The sequence below is a fragment of the Setaria viridis genome, chromosome 1, assembly GCF_005286985.2.
Source record: "Setaria viridis chromosome 1, Setaria_viridis_v4.0, whole genome shotgun sequence".
NCBI lineage: Eukaryota > Viridiplantae > Streptophyta > Magnoliopsida > Poales > Poaceae > Setaria > Setaria viridis.
The window spans coordinates 9,936,620-9,942,402 of record NC_048263.2 but is presented as its reverse complement, the minus strand read 5'-3'; the positions used below and the strand labels follow the sequence as shown (position 1 = coordinate 9,942,402).

The 5,783-nt window shown below is 43.8% G+C and overlaps 2 non-coding genes across 2 annotated transcripts; both read left to right on the top strand.

Moving 5' to 3' along the window:
• Positions 1–3,572: 3,572 nt before the first annotated feature.
• On the top strand, positions 3,573–3,661 carry LOC117841840 (small nucleolar RNA Z199). Its single transcript, XR_004637418.1, has one exon. It is a non-coding gene; the product is annotated as a small nucleolar RNA Z199 (small nucleolar RNA).
• A 209-nt stretch (positions 3,662–3,870) lies between these two features.
• Positions 3,871–3,952, top strand: LOC117841843 (small nucleolar RNA Z199). Its single transcript, XR_004637421.1, has one exon. It is a non-coding gene; the product is annotated as a small nucleolar RNA Z199 (small nucleolar RNA).
• Positions 3,953–5,783: the final 1,831 nt, after the last annotated feature.

The window sequence follows — 5,783 nt, the reverse complement described above, 5'->3', positions numbered from 1 at the left end:
CTGATACCTTCGTAGCTACCTTGAACATTCCGCCCATCACGATGGCCTGGCATGCCTACTAACCCCACACCTAGCTTCTTCCTTGCCTCTACTAATCTCAAATCGTAGCTTCACATGATAACCAACTTCCACAGTCACCACCACGTGCGCCACGGCCACCACTGATAACAACAAGCCTCCACCATACTTCGGTTCCATTGGCACTGGAAAAGGTGCTGACCTGTCATAGAGTGTTATCTCGTCCATATATCAACAAGTTGATGCAGTAACCACTACTCCAGAAAACATTTGTACTAGCGGGTAAATAGTCACTGTGCTAGCGGGCGGCACACCCGCCAGGAACTTTGAACCAGAAAAAATGGCGGTATATGCTGGCTGGTGCTTGCCCGCCAGCACAGAGGTCTTGCCTGCACAGTGGCTCTCTGTGCTGGCGGGTGATATAACCACCCGCCAGCACGGTGGGTCTTTGTGCTGTCGGGTGGCATAACCACACGCCAGCACAATGAAATTCCATGCTGGCGGTTGGCATAACCACGCGCTAGCGCAGAGAAATTTTGTGCTGGCGGTTGGTTATGCCATCCACCAGGAATATTTATTTTCCCACCCTATTTATTGACTGGCTACTCTAGCTACTTTCATTGATCCATGACAAAAAGAATAAACTACTACTACTGGAATGAACAATTGTATACCGATCCTACACACTTCATCTTATTTATTGGGTAGGAATGAAAATAATTGCATACCTTTTTTGGGTGTCCTGGCCACTAACGCCACAATGTCGCTAGAATGGCACGGGGTGCGGGTTGGGAGCTCGTAGCTGCTGCAGAGTCAAACACGAAATAAATATATGATCCAATAAGTCTTTTGCTGCATGCAACTAGTTTAATACAGTGCGTGTATGGGGTGAGTGTTGAAATATGCAATGCATACTTACAACATTCTAAAAGATTGTGGAGATCTAAAGAGACTAACTTTACCATGTATATGGATAAGATCGTGGCAATGTAAGAAGGTTCTAGAAAATTAGAGAGAATGCATGAGCCATAATTGTCATGTTTCATGGTGAAGTGTAGAATACTCTAGAACCAGATATTTTAGCATGGTAGAAATATTAGAAACTAGATAAGGATGATGAGGGTTCTAGAGTTAGGATATTTTGTATTGAAGAGTGTGGAAGTTGCCACATGGCAACACTACAATGATCATGAGCGCCTATAAATAGAGGTGATCCCCTCCCTCTTCTCAACAGTGAGCGAGGCCAATTATTAGCATATACATGCAGAAAGTAGTATAATTAATAAAGACCAAACATTCAGCCAAGAGATATGACATACCAAAAGCTTTTGTGCTTATGACTATATTTGCATTGAAAAAAGTGGCTATAATAAAAAGACTACACCACATAAATAACTCAACAATAATTGAATATTATTATGTTCGTGAGGACCTTATGCTAGGATGAAGTTGCTGTGTTTGAAACAAGTAGTGAAGCAAGTAAAAGGACCTTCCCTCTTCTCAACAGTGAGCGAGGCCAATTATTAACATATACATGCAGAAAGTAGTATAATTAATAAAGACCAAACATTCAGTTTGCTACCAGGAGAGTTGTCTCAAATGGAAATCCATGATATCGCTACAGATGCAAGCAAAAGAATTGTGCGATCCATTCTAAAGCCCTTGTGGGAGAATTGGAAGAAGGGTCAGTGTTATTCTGATTTTGATGAGAAGAACATAGTTGTTACAGATTTTGGTGATGCAATGTACAAGGACGTCCAGGTTCTGAGGAACCTTATCTCTGAAGAGTCTGCTCAGGCCACTAGAAAGAATTCCATTGTTGCCCATGATATTATTTCTGATGTGGTGTATGCTAGGAGGCCTCCTGCGAGCATTAGTCATCTATTAGCGCTGATTCGCAATGATGAGTTTCGCGAGATGTGGCACGTTCACACTTCCCTGCTCAATGAAGTGGCTTATGGCGGGTTCTATAAGCAAATGTACGTTTAATTTACGAATTTCAAAAAAAATTTATTGCTCGGCATGGGCTGGAGAAAGATCAGTTAAGATAGTTGTTACAATCAATGGATGAATATGTAAAGGATGTGAAATTTGTGGATGGCAAGGGGGTTGAAAAAACTAGTATATACTGGCAGTTCATGGTACAGGATAATGTGATACTTGATGAAGTGCTTCACTTCAAGAATAGCTACCGGCCTCCATTGCCCAATCCCAATCAAATGTGTTTGAATAATGCAGAGAAAATGGCTCTAAAATACTTGGGGTTGGAACCTGTGAAGAATCAGAAACAACTTTCAGATGTGCAGCTGAGAATGTATGTAGCTTTCCAATTTTTGGAGTTCCTGAGGAATACCAGTGCGCATCGCTTGGACAGGCTTTTATGGTGGCTTAATCACAGTGCCAACATAACTGGCAAAGGGTTCAATACAAAGGGTATGGAGAGGGTTGTTCAAGTCGGTTTCCTTGTCATTCTATCCCATTTGCAAAATCAGTTTTACAAATTGGGAAGACAAAGTGACATTTCGTCGGATGAGTTCTGTAATTAAACTAAGTGGTCTTTTGGATGTACCTTGGCTGGTGCTTCAGTTTCTCAGGTTTGGAAGGCAGAGTCACAGTTTCTGCTGGTGTATCAATAAGAGGAGCAGCTGCTGGTGCATCAGCAAGAGGAACATGTTCTTTAGTTTTACGAAAGGTTCATCACTTCCAGCCCCTGGTTGAAAATTAAGCATGTAAAATTAGGATGTCCTGTTGAAATTCCTCTGAACTGAACTTGTTGGCTCGCTAGATCTGTATGGGTTTGGTGTTCTCCGTTCAAGTTGCGTTGACATGCCCTAATTGTATATGCTGTTCCGTGTTACATTAGCTTGCGGATTGCTGTGGTAGACGTCAACACATCTTGTTAGATGACCTACTTACCGTGTCATGTGGAGCGTGGAGGATGTTTCTATGAACTGAAAGTTTGATGGCCTGCTATTAGTTTTTGCTTCTTATTAGGGATGCGTGGTTATATGCATGTCCGTTACTGGATTTCCTGCCTGGTTATGTGCTTTCTGTTTAGCATATATGATGAATTTGTTCATTGCGGGAAAGGATGAAGAAAACCATTGGTCCGTGTTTCTGATTATCCGTGACCGACAACGATGTGTTGTTTCAAAATGATCCCAGTCTGCGAAAAGTGTATTCTTTTTGTGCCTTGTTTGGACGTTGCTCTCAGTTAGATACCTCACTGTATTTACTTTTGTGTATCTATCTGCTCCTTGATTTTGTTTTTCCTACCGGTCAAATCGCTATGATGAATCATGAAAATGTAATCGCATGTCAATTGCATTGATGAGAAGATATTTCATGTTCTGAGCAGCGGTGTGCTACTTTACAGTGATTATTCACTGGTTTCATAATTTCAACCCAAATGTTTCTGGCTACTTCCTCAATCTAACTCTTTTGGAAATGTTCCCTGCAATTAGTACATGAGTCGTATAGGTCTGCTTAATTTGTATATGTTACATGAGTTTGCAATCCGTTTAAATACCTTTTTGGCCTGCTTCCACTGTCGGGGGTCAAGTGATGAGTAACAAAACTGCAACAATATGATGGGAGTAATAATACTCCTATGATTCTTAAGTATTTAAGTCTCTTGATGATCCCTCTTTTGTTATTTTTGGAAGTTTGTTTTTGTCAATTTTTTCCCTTGCGACTTCCAGACTTCAGAGGTGCCATGCAATGAGAATATATTTCATGCCCTGCGCAGCACCATACTACTTTATTCTGATTGTGTCACTGTTACTCTATTTGAATTTTTTTCAGCATTTAGTATTTGGCCCTCATTGTGCTGCAACTGTATCTGTTTTGCTTTACTTCTTTGAAATTAAACTGCAACAATATGATGAAGTTAAAATTCTTTAATGATTCCCAAGTATTTAAGTCTCTGATGATACCTCAGCATTTTGTTTTGTATTCTATTTGCAATCTATCTTCTGGGAAAAAAAACTAATATCTGTTTCTGTTGTAACATTTGCCTTTACATGTTTTTCCTTCAAGTGTTCATCTAATTGGTTTAGGTTTGCAATCCAGTTGTCAAGCATTAAAGCTAACCTTGCTATTTGTTTACTTGGTTGTTGGATTAAGCTGTCTGATTGCACTTCCTATATAGTTTGGTTATCATGTCTCCAATCCTGGATGTTAACATGGTGGTTGCATCAATTCAGATAACTGGAGTGTGAAGGCCATCAGGCGCAAGACCATTGGAACAGGAAGGATGAGGTACCTGCGACACCTTCCTCACCGATTCAAGAGCAACTTTGGGCATGGAAAATATCATTTTTCTTTGGTGAAGATCGGATTGTGGCTACAAATTGATAACTTGTTTACTTCAATCCATGGACCGAGGCTAGCCCCAAGAATAGTGCCGCCGCTGCTACAAATTGATAACCTCGGAAGCTAGAAGTTGGGAACTTTTTTTGGTTGAATTGTACTCTGCCTGAACTCTGTAATACTATGAAAGCACTGGTTTGCCGTACTTTTAAATTAAAGTCAGACGAACATCAGAATTCGTTGTTCTGTATTTAGTAGCAGCGAATGGTTTTCTGAGCAATTTACTATGAAAGCTCTTTTGCGTTCTGTCTATCGATGGCTAGCCGCCTGTCATTTGCAAGGAGCTTTAGTATATATAATTCAGCCAGATTTTTGCAGATGAACTGGTGGTAATCCGATCGAATCCAAGCGCCACCACTATCGCCAAATGATTTGTCTCTGCGTTGTTACCAGTTTTTGTTTGGTTACGTCGGATATCGTATTAAATTTTGTTTACGGTGTTTGGTTGTTAACACCAGTTGTAACGCGTGCTTATAAAGGACACCGCACGCTTTCAGCTAGCGATCCAAGCATGCTAGCGATAGCCTCCGTTAGACTAGGTGGAGGTGGGAGGTCCTGCAGCCGCGGCGGCGGTGCGATGGTGGCGCGGAGGCTCCGGTCGAAACGGCGGCCAAACCCTGGACAAGGACCGGAACTAGAGCGTCTACGCGACCTCGATCATCTCCTGCCCCTGCTCACATCCCCGGAGCAAAGCTCAAGCGAGTCCGCCCCACCGGCGGCCATGGCCGCGGCGCGCACTGGCTAGGGTTGGGCGTTCCGGCCACCCTAGCCAGGCTCTCCTCCAACGGGAGCGCGCACGAGCTTCCATGAGCTCCGGTGAAATCACCCCTGCAGCTACCTTGAGCGGAGAGGGCCGGGAAGGGGGGTCTCACCGTGGGGGTGTCGATGGCGGCTGTTGGAATAGGGGAGGGTCAGCGGCGACGCTTGGGTCGATGACGTCGGACGAGAGGCTGTTGGTGCTGCTCATGAGGTTATTACGTCACGGTGTGCGGGAGGAATCGACCGGCAGAGGCTCGACGGTGACGGCGACGGCGACGAGGTGTGGTGGCGAACTGGGCGGGAGCAAGAAGAAAGGATGACGACGACGCCGGGCGCTGTGAATATTTGAATCCTTCACCGTTATCTCCATGGCTAGCTCCTGCCTACCTGCTTGCTCGTGGCTTCTTCTCTTGGTGGCGCGTGGCGGCATGATGATATTCACCGCGGCGGCTTGAGTGGTGGCGGCGGCGCTGTGATGTTGGTGTGCTGCTGTTGCTGCCATCGACTGCTACTCCAAAGTGTACAAAAATGCCGCCCCTTCTCAAATGATTCTTGTTCAATTTCAAACATGAGCTTGACAAGAACCCTTAAACAAAGTTCCAGCTGGACCAACGATCTACATGATACAAGTCTCT